Here is a 14,630-nt window from a genome sequence, read left to right as displayed (position 1 = left end):
GCGTTACTATTCATCTTTCCTACGCCAACACTGGGTAGGTACCCAAAGGTTTGTTCCTCATCCCCAGTGATCTCCTTTATTTCAATGGCTTATCAACTAAAATCCACAACTGCTGCCCAGGCTTTGCTTTCTATGCTTTTGACCCATCTACCTGCTTCTTAGAATTATCACTTGGATGCGCCACAGATTGCCTTAGAGATGAATTCATCATTTGTCCACAGTGCCTCTCTTCTGGCTTTCCCTTCTTAGGGAAAAGCATTGGTCACTTCCCAGGGATGCAGGGACATGCTTCTTTTTCCCAGTGTCAACCAGAGAAAGCACCAGCTTCTGTCCATGCTGCTGCATTAGAGTTTCCACACTGACCAAAGGCATTCATTCACTCAGCTTACATTTATTCCGTGCTTTTTTTGTATTCTAACCTGTCCTGGCTTCTGTATTAATAGTTGTTTTGTTGTTTGTTGAGTGGGGGTGAGTCATATAGTCTTGCAATGTGGCTCAGCATGGGCCCCTTACTTGCCTTAGCCCCCCAAAAACTCTAATTACAGGTATGTACCACCATGCCCAACTCTATACGTGTATCTAACTTCATTATTCATTTCTTGTCTGCCTGTTTATGATGGAAATCCCTTGAGAGCAAGGACTTTGTCCTATTTTAGTTACCCTTGTATCTCTAGCTCAAAACAAAACCTAACCAAACACAAAGGCTGGTGATGAGCTAGCTCGGTGTTTGAGCACTTACATCATGGTAAGTTTTTTAAAGGGGTGAGGAAGAACAGTGTTATACATCAGCTTACACTGACAGAGTGAGTGAGCAGGCTTCCCTGGACTGACACCATCAGAAGCATGACTCAGAAACAATAGGTGCCTCACTGAATCTAATCAGAACTGGCAGGTTCAACTTGTACGCTATTTTAGCCTTCTTTACTATTATCTATTAAACAACATCTAAGATAATGGGGAAAATGATAACATACAACAATATAGAAAAGACCCTTGCATTTGATAATTCATGTCCCAGTGCTAAGAAAAAGAAAATTATTGACAGTCAGTCAAATTGGACAGTGATGAAAAAGATAAGACAAAATGAAATTTACCATTTCTGAAGAGCTTCAAGCAGAAAGCTTAGAGGTGACATGAGGAACGCTCCTCTAACCCCACTCTAGGTACCAGTTGGTGAGATGGAAGGAATGCTACTCAGATAAAGGATACCCTAATGTTCTCTGAATCTGAGGGTTCCAGCTGCAAGAAAGGGATTCAATTAACTTTAGATGGGGCTGTTTGGGGAACATTCTTTATAAGTATATATAGACTTGAGGAGTCATTAGTCTCTAAGTGATATAGTGTAACAAGTCTTTACACAGAATTTGAATGGTATTAGGTATTGTATATAATACAGAGATGATATATGTTATATGCCAACACTATACTTAAAGGGCTTGAGCAAAAGACTCTAGTTCCCAAAATGTGTCCCAGAACCAATCCTTCCTAACAGCCAAGGTACAACTGTATGTGAAAGTAGAAAGCCAAAATATTTTGGCCAGAATTCTAACGTCATAGTATGGTTTTCAAGCTAACAAAATAACCAACATACAATGAACGCTTAAATTCCAATTTGCCTTGCAACCATAGGGGCTTTAGAAGAGAGCGTTTTTTATTTATTCAATTAACAGAGTGGTTCTACTTAGCCACCAGGGAAATGCAAATTAAAATCTCATTGAGATCCCTTCTCACTCTAGTCAGAATGGCAGCCATTGAGAAAACAACCAACCTCAAATGGTGGCCAGGATGAGGAAAACAGCCATGATAGAAATAAGTATGGGGAGGAGTCCTCACACACACACACACACAAAACAACTAAAAACTAATTTTAAATTTATCAATTAATTCATTATTTACTCATTTTGAGATAGTCTCACTATGTAGTTCTGACTGGTCTGGAACTTTCAAAATAGCCTAGGTTGGCCTCTGACTTATTCTGTCTTCATGCCTCTGTCTCTGGAGTGTTGGGAGTCCAGACACTGCCATTTTAACCAGCTAATCTCATTTGAATGCTTTCAGAGTAACTAATACCTTGGCTCCCCTACTTTTCTCAGAAATTCCAACTTAATTGGTTTGGGACAAAGGTCAGGCTAGGCACATTTGGTGCTCTGTGTTGATTCTAATATAAGCCAAAGCTGAGAAATACCCCAGGAGGAAAGCCACCCACAGTGTTAACTGAAGATATATTGGGGTACCCAGAAATACCAATACATGAAGTTTAGGACCATCTGTTTAAACATATTTGGCAATATGTCAGATGTCTAAGTAAACTGACACCCTTTCTAAGACTCTCTTAAATAAATAGATCAAAAATCAAAGATTAACATACTGAAATATTGGCTGCTTTTTTAAAAATCAAAGACTATCATTAAATAGTCTGACACACTTACACTAAGGAATGTTTAATGGAAGTTCAAAACTGAGATGGCACTGATGACATTTAAGCCAAAGTAGGCTATAAGAATACCTAATACAGTTGAATTTCACATGATGTAAGAAACGCATACATGTAAGAAAAGAGAGATGTCCATTAATGAGTGTGAGTAGCAGGCTCAGGGTAGAATTACACTGTGATCACTCCCTTTACACCTCCCAGTATTTGTTTTTATTTTATGTGAATTGGTGTTTTGGCTGCATGTGTATCTGTGTGAGGGTGTCAGATCCCCTGGAACTGGAGTTACAGACAGTTGTGAGCTGCCATGTGGGTGCTGGGAATTGAACCCAGGTCCTTTGGAAGAATATCTAGTGTTCTTAACCACCGAGCCATATCTTCAGCCCCCCAAAAATGTTTCTTGATATGTTAACTATATCAAGTATATATCAACTATATCAAGTATAATAACAACATAGGGAGTCACTCATGAACATTTATTTGTAGAAACATTGTCCCATCCTGAGCACTCTCTTCCTCTCTCTTATTTCTCTTAATCTTAAGGATATTCCCCTGTGAAAGAGAGATACTATGATATCTCAATGCCCTATAGTATTTTTATATTTATAGTTACACGTACAATATTGACTTTCATGTCATGGCAGTTCATGGCTAACGCAAGCATATTGCAACATTGGTCTTCAATTTTACATTCCCCAGGGAAAGTGGCTTAATGTCATGATTATTGAGTTAATTGTTGCTTAGATGATTAGGAGTAATGGCTTGTATAACCCCTAATTTAACGTTTTTCAGAAAATGCACAGTGGTTCTGGGGTATGGACATGAGTACAAGCTGAGTCACTGCACTAAAGATGGAAAAGGAGAGCTCTATTGTCTCATTGGCTGGAAGTTAGGCCGCTGGCACTGCAGGGTGACTTCTCCCACTGTGGTCACTTATCACCTGTGGGTAAGGAAAGGGGCTCTTGCTCAATAGCTCAGAGAGGCAGTCTTGGGACTTTATTGTTCAAGTCATGAGGCTTTTGCCCACCAGCGAGAAAGGTAGAGTAGTTACCATGGAACACTCAGAGGAATACTGCAACTTATGTAGATTACATTCAGCCCAATTAGTGAGCAAAGCCAAACCAAGAGCAAGAATGATTAGACAGTCCAAATTTGTTAAGGACAAATATGATGCACTATATATAGACTGTATCCTAAGCAGACCTAGGAGGGGTTGTATGGAAATTAGCTCGGGAAAACCAATAAAACAAGCAGCTGGTCTCTGACTCTTCTTCCCTGCTCAACACACTGGCATTGCCTCAGCACCAAACCCAGGTCAGACTTGGGCTTCTAAATATCAACTAATTTTTGATAATTCTAATACTACCTCTAACTAACTCTAATGCCATCAAAGGGCTGCTGTGTGGTAACACTCCACATGATGATGTTTCTTCAATGTGCTTACATTTTGGAGAGAGAAGAGAGGTGGATATACAGACTCCAGAACAAAGAAACTTCTTGTGTCTCGTTGAACCAGCAGCATCCCTCCTTACAGGATGTCCCCATCCCTGGTCTCCACCAGCACCCATGCTCCTTACTAGCATCTCTCCTCTCCACCAGCATCTCCCCTCCCAAACCAGCATCCCTCCTTACAGGATGCCAGCATCCCTCCTCCTCTCACCCCATGCAGTAATAGCTTCTGAAGGAGGCCTAAGGTAATTCCATCACTCAGTTACCAGCCTAGGGGACATTGCCTCTGTTACCATCTGCGGGGTAAGACTATGCTAGAAGGAAGGGAACCAGTATATAAGATTTCATTTACATGAAAATAAACAATAATCACAAGTATCTCCCATGAAAAGACATTGAATAAATGACTAACATTTATAAACACTTTACTTTGACTTTATCACAACTCTGCCAGCAACCCAGAAATTCAGCATCATTTAAAGATGACTTGTTTTGTATTTGCTTTATTTATTGTTTGTTTGAAAGGGTCTTGCTATGTGGTCCTAGCTGTCCTGGAACTCCCTATGTAGACCTGGCTGGCCTACCTTGAATTGACAGAGATATACCTGCCTCTGCCTCCCATGTGCTAGAATTAAGGAACATCCTAATATTTTTATTTTGGAGACATTGCTAGCCATCATTGTATAATAACTAACAACCGCTTAACATTCTTTTTGTGTGTTTGTTTTTGTATTTAGCTAAACACTTTAAATGAACTTGGATGTGTCATCACTACCACCACCATCATTATTAAATCTCAGAATGGAGAAAGACTTTTCCCCATACAAGAATGGGTAGACACAAGAGCAGCCCTGTGTAGCCCTATGGGATGCTAAGTTCTGATTTACCATCAAAGGAAGAGGCATGCAGAAGAACTGCAACTGTAGTCAGTTATACCTGTGTGCAAAGTCTGCACTCCCTCCTATGCTAAGCACATGCCATGCCTTTCCTACATGAATCTCAAAAACTTCAGTAGGTGTGTTTCATCTCTCTACACCCCATATTTCACATGACAACCCTAATATTCAAAGGGGTTCAATGAATGACCAAAGGTCCCCAAACTAGTAAATTCTGGAGTCAACGAAGAGCCCACATAGCTGATGCCCCAGTGACATTTGACCCACTATTTCTGACCTACTGAGAAGTCTGGTTGAAAGTATGCTCTTTGAGGATCTTTTTCTTGTAGGGTGGGAAATTTCACTTGGTCTTTCTCTGTCTGATGTTTGATGTCATATTGTTTATGTTCCTTCAGAAGCCTGGAAAGTGAACAGGTGGGAGAATCTTCTAATGCTGTAACTTAACCTTGAGAAAAGAAGGCTCCATGGCACAGAGAGAAAATGGATCAATTACTCTTTCTCACAAACCGCAAGTTAATCACTGGGGGACATAAGACCAAGAAAGCTAAAAATGGAATATGCAAAAATAGAGTTGTTCTTTGGGAGCATTGCCTTTTTATAGAAGCTGAGACCCTCCCCACTGACAGCAGACACAGAGCGGGGTGTGAGTCCTGATTTTCAGGTGTCTGCTGGAGCCCATGACTCACCAGTTTATTTCCCTGCTGATTTGATGAAAGTGGGAAGAGCTGAAGACAATTTTGGCAGGCTCTATTCAAGGTGGATCGATATTTTCCATTTCTCCATTTATGGAGCCCTACAATTCACCAGCTTTGAGAACAAGTTGACCAGGTGCTGTATGGGAAAGTCCAGCAGACCCATAAGTCAAGGCAAAGAGAGGGAAAGGGGTGATGGAAGGAAGCTGAAGAGTTGGAGGGAGCAAAGCAAGAAGATGCTCACAAAGGAGTCACTGTTTAGGTTCTTCATTTAGACAAGAAGAGATAGGAATAGTACAAACTTAAGAACATGACAGCCAAACCATGACATGGTCAGGGAATTAGGAAACACCCATGGGACCAATGACCCCATTGTAGATATTAAAATCTTTGGAAAGCTGCAACAGTAAAGATGTCAAACAAACAAACAAACAAACAAATGATACCTGAATCACTGCAGATCCAAGTCAGCTTGTCTGGGAAATAAAAGGTAACTAGAAGCAGTCACTAGAAATTTAGGTGTTCATTCTGAGGAGTTCTCAGTGACAGAACCCCAGCAGGAAACACAGATTCAGGCTTGGAAGGTTCTGCCTGCAGCACTTAAGTCTCCTAAATATGAATCTTCCTCACCAGTTTACCCAACAGGCAGCTACTTATTTTCCATAATATTTCTACCAGAAGCATTTATTACATTTAATTCTGGACCACCTAGCACATGGGTTGAATATCCTTTACCTAAAATGCTGGGGCAAAAGCTATTGCAGGTTCCAGAGTATCATAGGTGTGGGGTGCTCAAGGTATCTCTTGATTTAATGATGCAAAGCAAGAGGACATCCTTCTGTGAAGCAAATGCTAACATGTTTGGGTGGACAAACAAGAGATGGGGCCCGGGATGGGGATGCATGATTGTGTAGCCTGCTGAGAGCCTTCATAGGAGGTCACCTCCAGGAAGAAGAGAAAGAGGGTACAATCCAAGTATCCAAGCAGTTGGGATGGAAAGATGTCACTGAAGGAAAAAACACCCACCCTCCACGTTTGACAACTTCAGTTTAATTCCAAACTTTTGAGAGTTGACCTGAACACATGATGTGGTACTCAGTACTCAAGCACTACATGGATGAGCTCATGCATGGGTGCATGCCTGAACATGTGTGTGTGTGTACAAACTGCAACACAGAGTAATGATAAAAAAAATAATTTTTTGAAGTTTTGATTTTATTTATAGCACTTTATAGTCAAAAAGTAAAAGGAGTTTGAAATGTTAATTGTAAGTGCTGTATGCATTTGCTCTAATTTTTTAATGTATGAAAATAAAAGGAAGATGAGACGCTCCAAAATGAGTAGAGGGTAAAGGAAAATGGAAAAGATGGAGTAGGGTCAGCAAAGGGCATTGGGTACCCTTCTCTAGCACTCTCTGCCTATACCTTGAGGCAGGGTCTCTCTGGGAACACAGGTTTTCTCAGCTGAGGTAGAAGGCAGCAAGCCCCCAGGGACTCTCCCGTCTCCACCCACCTTGGATCTGAGGCTATAGCCCAGCATTGGATCCCCAGATTATTGATTTTGTAGTAAGTGCTCCTAATTGTAGAGACAGACCACAAGATAAAGTTTCTAAAAACCACAAATAGAGAAAGAAAAAAATTTTAATCTAGGAAAAGACCCAGAGACACTCATATGAATAGCACCATCAGAACTCCAAAGGATCAGAGTCAACTGGTAAATTCCAAGGCTTTCAGAACCACCTGAATGTCCTATCAGATACTCCAAATGGACTCACATCAGCCAGCACACAAATGTTTCTCCAAATTTCAAATTAAAGCTTTTGTGCACAGAGAATTTATTCCACAACCAAATTCTGAATCAGTTTGCCAGGAAATAGACAGTTTGTTCTGTACAATGGGTGCATTTAACATTTCTGAACCCCAATGAGGGCTCTGAAGAAGCTGAGCACCTGGTGCTCACCACCTGCTATGTTTGACACACAAAATCCCCTCCCAATGGGAGAGCAAAGAGAGCTGTGCTTTATACTTCCGTTGGGCATTTACCATTACATATTTAAGAATTCAGTAGTAAAGCTAACAAGTTCTGAGGATTGCAGTGTTGGCTAGAGAGAGAAAAACATTCCAAACGTGCATTGATTGTTCCCTTTCATTAACTGAATGCAAGATGATGGAGGAGGCCCCATCACTGCAGGAAGAAGCCACCCTCTCATTAATCCCAGCTGCTTAATTCAATCAACCAAAAGCTCCTAACTTCATCGTGTCCTTTCAGACACCCACATCCATTCATTGGGAAAGGAAGACGTTTAGATGGTTAAACGTCACGTTGGTTGAATTACTTCTGAGGAAACGGTCCCCATACCAAAATAATTATTCAAAGCAAGTTAGTGACAGGTTCCCTCTCCCCTTAATTTTTAAACTTCTCATGTATTAAGACGCTGATTTCTGCAAGCCTCATCATCTGGCCAGTGAAAAACTGCCAGAATTTAAGAAAACACAACTCCCACCCCTTCCTGGGACAGGAGTAACACAAGGAAGCAAGAGGGGAAATAGCCTATTTCAAAGCACTAAACTGAAGCCATCTGTGAAAGATCATAGCGGAGGCATCAGAACCTAGAGGTCATTCAAGACATGCTTTCATGCCTGGGGACATAACTCAGTGTAGTGTTTGCTTGCCTTGTGTGCAGAAGATTCTGGGTTCTGGGTTCAATGCCAGTATGCATTCGCATGTGCGCGCGCGCGCACACACACACACACACACACACACACACACACACACACTAATCATTCTGATATCTGGGGCTAAAGAGGTATAACCCAACATCCATGTCAGGTGAGTCACAGTTATATGTAACTCAAGTTCCAGGCGATCCAATGTCCCCTTATGGATTCCACAGTCATGTGTGTGGTATACACAGATACACACACAGGTGCAAACTCAAACATATAAAAAAATAAAAATGAAGTGAGCTTTTTTTTAAAAAAAAAAGGCATGCTTTCAATAAATTTGTTGTTATATTAAGGAATTAGAAATTCTCGATTTCTGGGAAGATGGGATAGAAAAACTGAACAAATCGAGGACCAGTTTATTAGGCATTTCCATGGGAGAACTAGTGCAAAAGCAAATACCGTATCTCTTCTGTAATTGAGTTTCCCCCTCCCTTCCAAAGAAATAGATAAGAGACATTCTTGACCACGACAAAAATGGTTTTAAAAAAACTGCTTTGAAAAGAGAAAAAGTCTTACAAAGTCACATCACCTATTATCACTACCAGTGGCTGCCCTAATTCTACCTTGGATGAAAGGGCAGATCTTACACACACTTAGTCTTTCCAAAATTGTCTCAGGAGGCACACTTGTTCTGTCTCGAGTCACACATAATTGAGTCCTCAGACCCCAAGGCTCCTCAACTCTCCATTGGTGTCAATTCCTGCAGACACTTCCCCTTCTGATTTTGCCTGAATCTCCCCCCATACCCTGGTTTCACCACCATTCCCCCATCCCTGTACTGATTCTAACCTCGTTAAGCAGCCTCGTTGCCTAATTTCCTAAGGCATCACTTACTTGTGGCATGTGGCATATGACATACTTTATGCAAGGTCTGAAGCACAGTGAAGATTATATCATAGCACCCCGCACACTCTGGTAATATAAAATTGTAATAACCTATTTTATGCTGCTTAGTTAAGTGAAAAATGAAATGAATTTGTATGCACACCCTGATGGTGTTAACATTACCCATGAGAAGCTTTTTTTTTTAAGGTAGAAATATGCAAAAGGGTGACAAGCAGTTAAGGTAATAAAATCACTATTAATTTTTTTCTTCCCCTCCTTCAAATTTTCTGCCTGTTCTTTGGGGTGCTTGCTCCTTCTCATGCAGAGACATGATGGCCTTACTTCTGCCTCACACTTTGGACTCCCTTTTTCTGTGAGTAAGAGAATGTTGTCTTTGCCTAGCTAAGTCTGGAGCCTATGGCTTTGCACTTGGACACTAGCTAAGCAGAGCTGTGCCCTTGTGGTTCATCAGAGGTGACCTCTAGCTCTGTGAAGCTTCATGCTTCACAAGCATTCTGTGACAATAAATGATGAGAATGGATGACTGCCTGGGACTTATTTCTTTTCCTAGGTGTAGCTGGACTTTGGCATGATACCAATCAAGGCCATTATACAAAGCAGTCCTGTACAATCTGATGGCAGCCGGCATGGAGAAACTGAATCATCAGAGCTCTAACCACCCTTTTTACAAGTAGCTAAGAAAACTCACTTCTGTTCTGTGTGTGAAGGAGGATGGAGCTGTTTCTGAGAAACTTCATTTTTCTTTTCAAGCAGGTAACCAGCAAATGAGATTCTTTCCCGTTTAGTTCTGGTCACTAGGACACTCAAGGACAAATTTTTATACCACAGTAATGGATTTTCTAAAGCTAACTTCACCTTATTGCTTTCACCTTTTTTCTTTAGTCCATGCTGCTTTTGGAGAGAAAGGAGGAGAAAAAGACGGGATCTAGTATAACCTAAGATATCCAAGCTTAGCACTGAACACTTGATTCTTCCTGCTTCAGTTTCCCAAGTCCTTAGATTATAGATGTGTACCAACACACTTAGCTATATTGTATGCTTTAAAAAAACATACCTTAAAGTCTTTAGAAAAACAATGTGTGTGTCCTTCTGGGTTTTCTTGTAAACTTATACAGCTTAGAGTCACCAGGGAAGAGAGAACCTAAACTGGAGAATTCTCAACCAAACTGGCCTGTGGCCATGTTGGTGAGGAACTGTCCGCAGCAATAACTGATGTGACAGACTCCAGCGCACTGTGGATGGATAGCACCATGCCTAGGAAGGTGAACCTAGGCTACGTAAGAACAGCAGAGAACAATCTAGTAAGTAACCTTCTTTCATGGCTCTCATCTCCAGTTTCCTCTTGAGTTCCTGGCCTGGTTTCCTTCCAGGATGGATTATGACCTGGGGTGTAAGCCAAATCATCCCTTTTCTTTCTGAGTTGCTTTGGTCAGTGGTTTATCACAGCAACAGAACGAAACCAGGGCACCGGTTACAAGAGAAATTTTACTATTACAAAGAGAAAGAGAAACAGAAAATTACCTATGGAATGACAGCCTCCTGTGATCAGAGCCTCCCTTCATTCTTCAGAATGGGCAACGCCTGCATCTTCTTTGGGAGACCAGCACTGATGAAAGAAAAGAATGTTTGTCCCACCTGCAGTGTTTTCTCCAAGAGCCCAGGAGAAACCCGATCTCTTTTCTAAGTTCTGAACTGAACTTTCATTGAGTATATTCAAAGAGCTTTCCTCTGTGCTTTGTCCCAGAGACGTGCATGTGTAGAAGGCTGTCTGGTTGCTTGGTTTGCATCAGCACAAGCACACATGAATATTCATTCATTTTTTAAGGGAAGAATTCCTCTTCCAAGTGCCTTCCTCAGCACAGTGATAGATTCCAGTCTGCTGATCTGGGGGAACTAAGCATTAAATAGCAAACCTGGAGCTCCATGAAGGCCATATTGACAACCTCCATCTTGTAAAGCAGAGGTTCTTAACCTGGGGTGTCATGACCCCTTTTGGTGGGGTGTCGAAGGATGTTTACACAAGGGTTGCCTAAGACCTTTGGGAAACACAGATTTTACATCATGATTCATAACAGTAGCAAAATTACAGTTATGAAGCAGCAATGCATTAATTTAATGATTGGGGTCAGCATCACATGAGGAACTGTATTAAAGGGTTGCAGCATTAGGGAGGTTGAGAACCACTGGTGTAAAGGTTACTGCCTGCTGTAGTGACTTAGAGGTTCTGTTGGAACTCTGAAATACTAAGAGGGAATCCTCTTGAAGCCAGGAGTAGTGGCACATCTGTAATCCTGGCTCTCAGGAGACTCAGGTTGGAGGCACTCAAATGAGGCCAGTACAGGGAGAGGCAACCCCCAAACAAGAGCAACTGCAGCAACAATGGATACTCCTAAGCAAGATGAATAAGAGATGCATGCTTTTAGGCTTAAAAAATTCCATGCAATATGATCTAGAGTTATTTTGTTTTTCTTTTGCTAAATATATATCCATCCCTTTGTGCTAGAAAGGGTCCACAACTTGTGACAGAGTTAGTCTATGTAGCCTCTGTTTTGACTGAATTCCTTCAAATGAATAAGCTTCCTGAGTCAGGTGTAGTACACACTGCAATTCCAGTACTCGGAGGTAGACACAGGAGGATCAGAAGTTCAAGGACGGCCTTGGCTACATTTGTCTCTGTTCAAACAAATAGTAAACTAAATCAACAAGCTTCAAAGATGACTGCATTGTCATCAGTAATGTCAATTAAGTGGAGTAGGTTCTTGCCATGCGTCTGGGACTATAAAATGTTCCTTATTAATGTGTCATGAAGCTGCTGCAGTGGTCTGCATGTGTGTGTCCCTCCAAAATCGTCAAAGTCAGGCTCTGAGCTCAAGGCAGAATCTTTTGTTTCTTTGTCACAAGATAAGACCCAGCACAATTGTTCACATGGGGGCACAGACTCTAGCTCTGTGACACTCTATCTCTGTGACAGACATCTTCAGGTGTCTTTATAGCCCTCTCCACAGATTTCTGTGCCCTGCCTTTGCAATTGGAGATTGAGATCTTGGTCCCTTTCTCCCAAGGAGAACTGCTAGATTCCTTGTACAAATTTACTTACTCTTACTTTACAACCTTCTCTAGAATTCAGAAATCAGAATATCAACACATAGTCACAGCAAAAACCTCACCAGATGTAGAGACAAGAGTCATCTCTTCCAGTTAAACCAAAGTGAGGCCCAGAAGGAGTTAAGGACATTTTTGAAAGGGCATGGAACTCATAAATGGCAAAGCCTGGATAAAAACCCTAGCTTTAGAGTCCAAATGGCAGCACAGGTCACACCACATAAGGGTGATGAACACTGTAACACAAAAAGTAAAAAACCCAGAGATAGATATTGGGGTTCAAACTTCAAGCTGAAGATCAGAAAAGCAAAGCAGCTGGCCACTAACTTCTTACCTCTACCTCAGGGCTGATCCTGTCTCCATGAGGTCTCACCAAGCCTCAGACTGTAACCTTTCCTCAGGGTGGCTGGAGAATGAATGCCTCCTATCCTTAATGTGGCTGGAGAATGAATGCTCAATACTGAGACCTTGCTCTTGTCTTACATACATCCCTAATGCTGGAATTAAAAGAGGGTGATCCCAAGTGCTGAGATCATCTTTGTATGAGCTGTTTCTCTTTAGGACTGGATCAATCTTGGGTAGATCTGGGTGGCCTTGGACTCACATAGATCTACCTCTTAATCCTGAGTCCTAGGATTAAAGGTGTGTGTAACATGTACCCTTTCCCGCCAGCTGCCTGTGTCCTACTGCTGTCTCTGCCCCAAATAACACATGAGGCACTATATTAATTGTGAAGCTGTTGGCTGTTTGCTATGGCTTCTTACTGGCTAGCTCTGACTTAATCATTAACCCATAACTGATAATTTGACTATTTCCACATGGTCTTCTCTTACTGAAGAAAGGGTTCAGACCTCTTACTTCTCTCATGTCCTACATGGTGACTGACTATGCCTCCATTTCCCAGAATCCTTAACCTCTCCTAGTCCCACCTATCTTGCTTCCCTATTGGTCAACACTGCTTTATTTGTCAACCAATAGGACAAACATATACACAGAAGGACTTCTCCCATCAGGTGTGTATCACTACCTTCTAGCTCCTGGCTGCTGGGATTAAAGGTGTATGCCTGACTTCTATGGCTTGTGGTTGACTTTGCTTTCTGAATCCTCAGGCAAGCTTTAGTAAATCATAAATAATATATCACTACCAAACATAGAAGAGTTGGTGATTATTCTAGAGTCAAAAAGCCCCTTCTATAACACATAACACTTTGGAAATTTATTCTTTCCCTCTTAAGCAAAATAACTAGACTCACCCTCTGGACAAACAGACAATAATACTTAGAATGGCAGAAAACATTTTCAAATCAATATGGGCCCCAAATCTTTACAATACACACTCAAAAACTCACAAAGGCACACAATCTCCTTGTATTAGCTCAATCATTACTGGTTCTTGTCCAGGTGATGTGAATTTGTATGCAGATGCTACAAACTTCAATACTGAATCACCAGGGTTTATTAGGTCCTTACTTCCAGAATGTCAAGGTATTGCAAAGCTGGGAAAACTAGAAGTTCCAAGAGTGCAATTAATAGGATTTTTCTCACTATCATAGAACTAAGGCCCCAGTAGCTCTAGAATTTCATATTACAAATAAGGGGAGATGGCTCAGTGGGCAAAGGACTGCTCTCTAAGCATGAGCACCCGAGTTTGGACAACAGAACTTCCATCAAAAGCTATTCATGGTCATGTGCCTCTGCATTGGTGGGGCAGGGAAGACTCAGGTAGATCCCTGCTGCTCCCTGGCCAGATGGTCTAATCAGTGAATTCCAAGTTGCATGAGAGACCTAGTCTCAAATATGAACAAGTAGGTGTAACTCTCACTGCCCCCTCATCAAAAAATGTTTATTTTTGTAGCAGAAAGCTACTACAGGAAGATAATAAGCGACCTGGGCTGTCCAGCCTCAACTGATGCATCTACAATGTACCAGTCTACCAAATCTATACATAAGGCTCAGAGAGCATCTGGGAAAATGGGGTAGAAAGGTTGAAAGTGCCAGAGAACAAGATGTGTTTTGTTAGATAATGTCTAAACATGACAGGGATGCTAAATTCATGAAATCTCAACAATATAATAGCCTAGAAAAAATCTGAATAATGACAACACCGGTCAGCATGCCAACATGGATGGGGAAAATTCACAAGGAGCCACCCTAGATAAAGAGCTATAGACAATCAATGGAAGAATCAATTTTCTCCAAGAACTAGACCCCTTAGAGATTATCCAACCCCAAGTACTCTCAACACATGCAATAAAAGAAACTCCAAAGGGGCTTGAGCATAGATTAAATATAGATAGATAGATAGGTAGATACATACATACATACATACATACTAATTACCAAGGAGACCATGAACTTGAGAGGGAATTGGCGGAGACATACAAGGAATTGGAGGGAGGAAAGGGAAGGATATAAGTGATGTAAATACAGGTCTTATAAACAAAATTCTCAAAGTAATTAAAAATTTAAATTAAAAGCAAAGAGAAAA

General features: G+C 41.3%; 1 long non-coding RNA gene across 3 annotated transcripts in view; it reads right to left on the bottom strand.

The window, feature by feature from the left end:
• The window catches only part of LOC121140482, a 50,072-nt gene that overhangs the window by 23,645 nt on the left and 11,797 nt on the right, over positions 1-14,630 (bottom strand). For all 3 annotated transcript variants that reach the window (XR_005877336.1, XR_005877335.1, XR_005877334.1), the window contains one exon: positions 10,562-10,646. This is a non-coding gene — a long non-coding RNA (uncharacterized LOC121140482). The remainder of the gene's footprint in view (positions 1-10,561; positions 10,647-14,630) is intronic.

Source organism: Mesocricetus auratus, unplaced genomic scaffold, assembly GCF_017639785.1.
Source record: "Mesocricetus auratus isolate SY011 unplaced genomic scaffold, BCM_Maur_2.0 Super-Scaffold_4256, whole genome shotgun sequence".
NCBI classification, from domain to species: domain Eukaryota; kingdom Metazoa; phylum Chordata; class Mammalia; order Rodentia; family Cricetidae; genus Mesocricetus; species Mesocricetus auratus.
The sequence above is the reverse complement of the archived record's forward strand: the minus strand, read 5'-3'. Positions and strand labels throughout refer to the sequence as shown.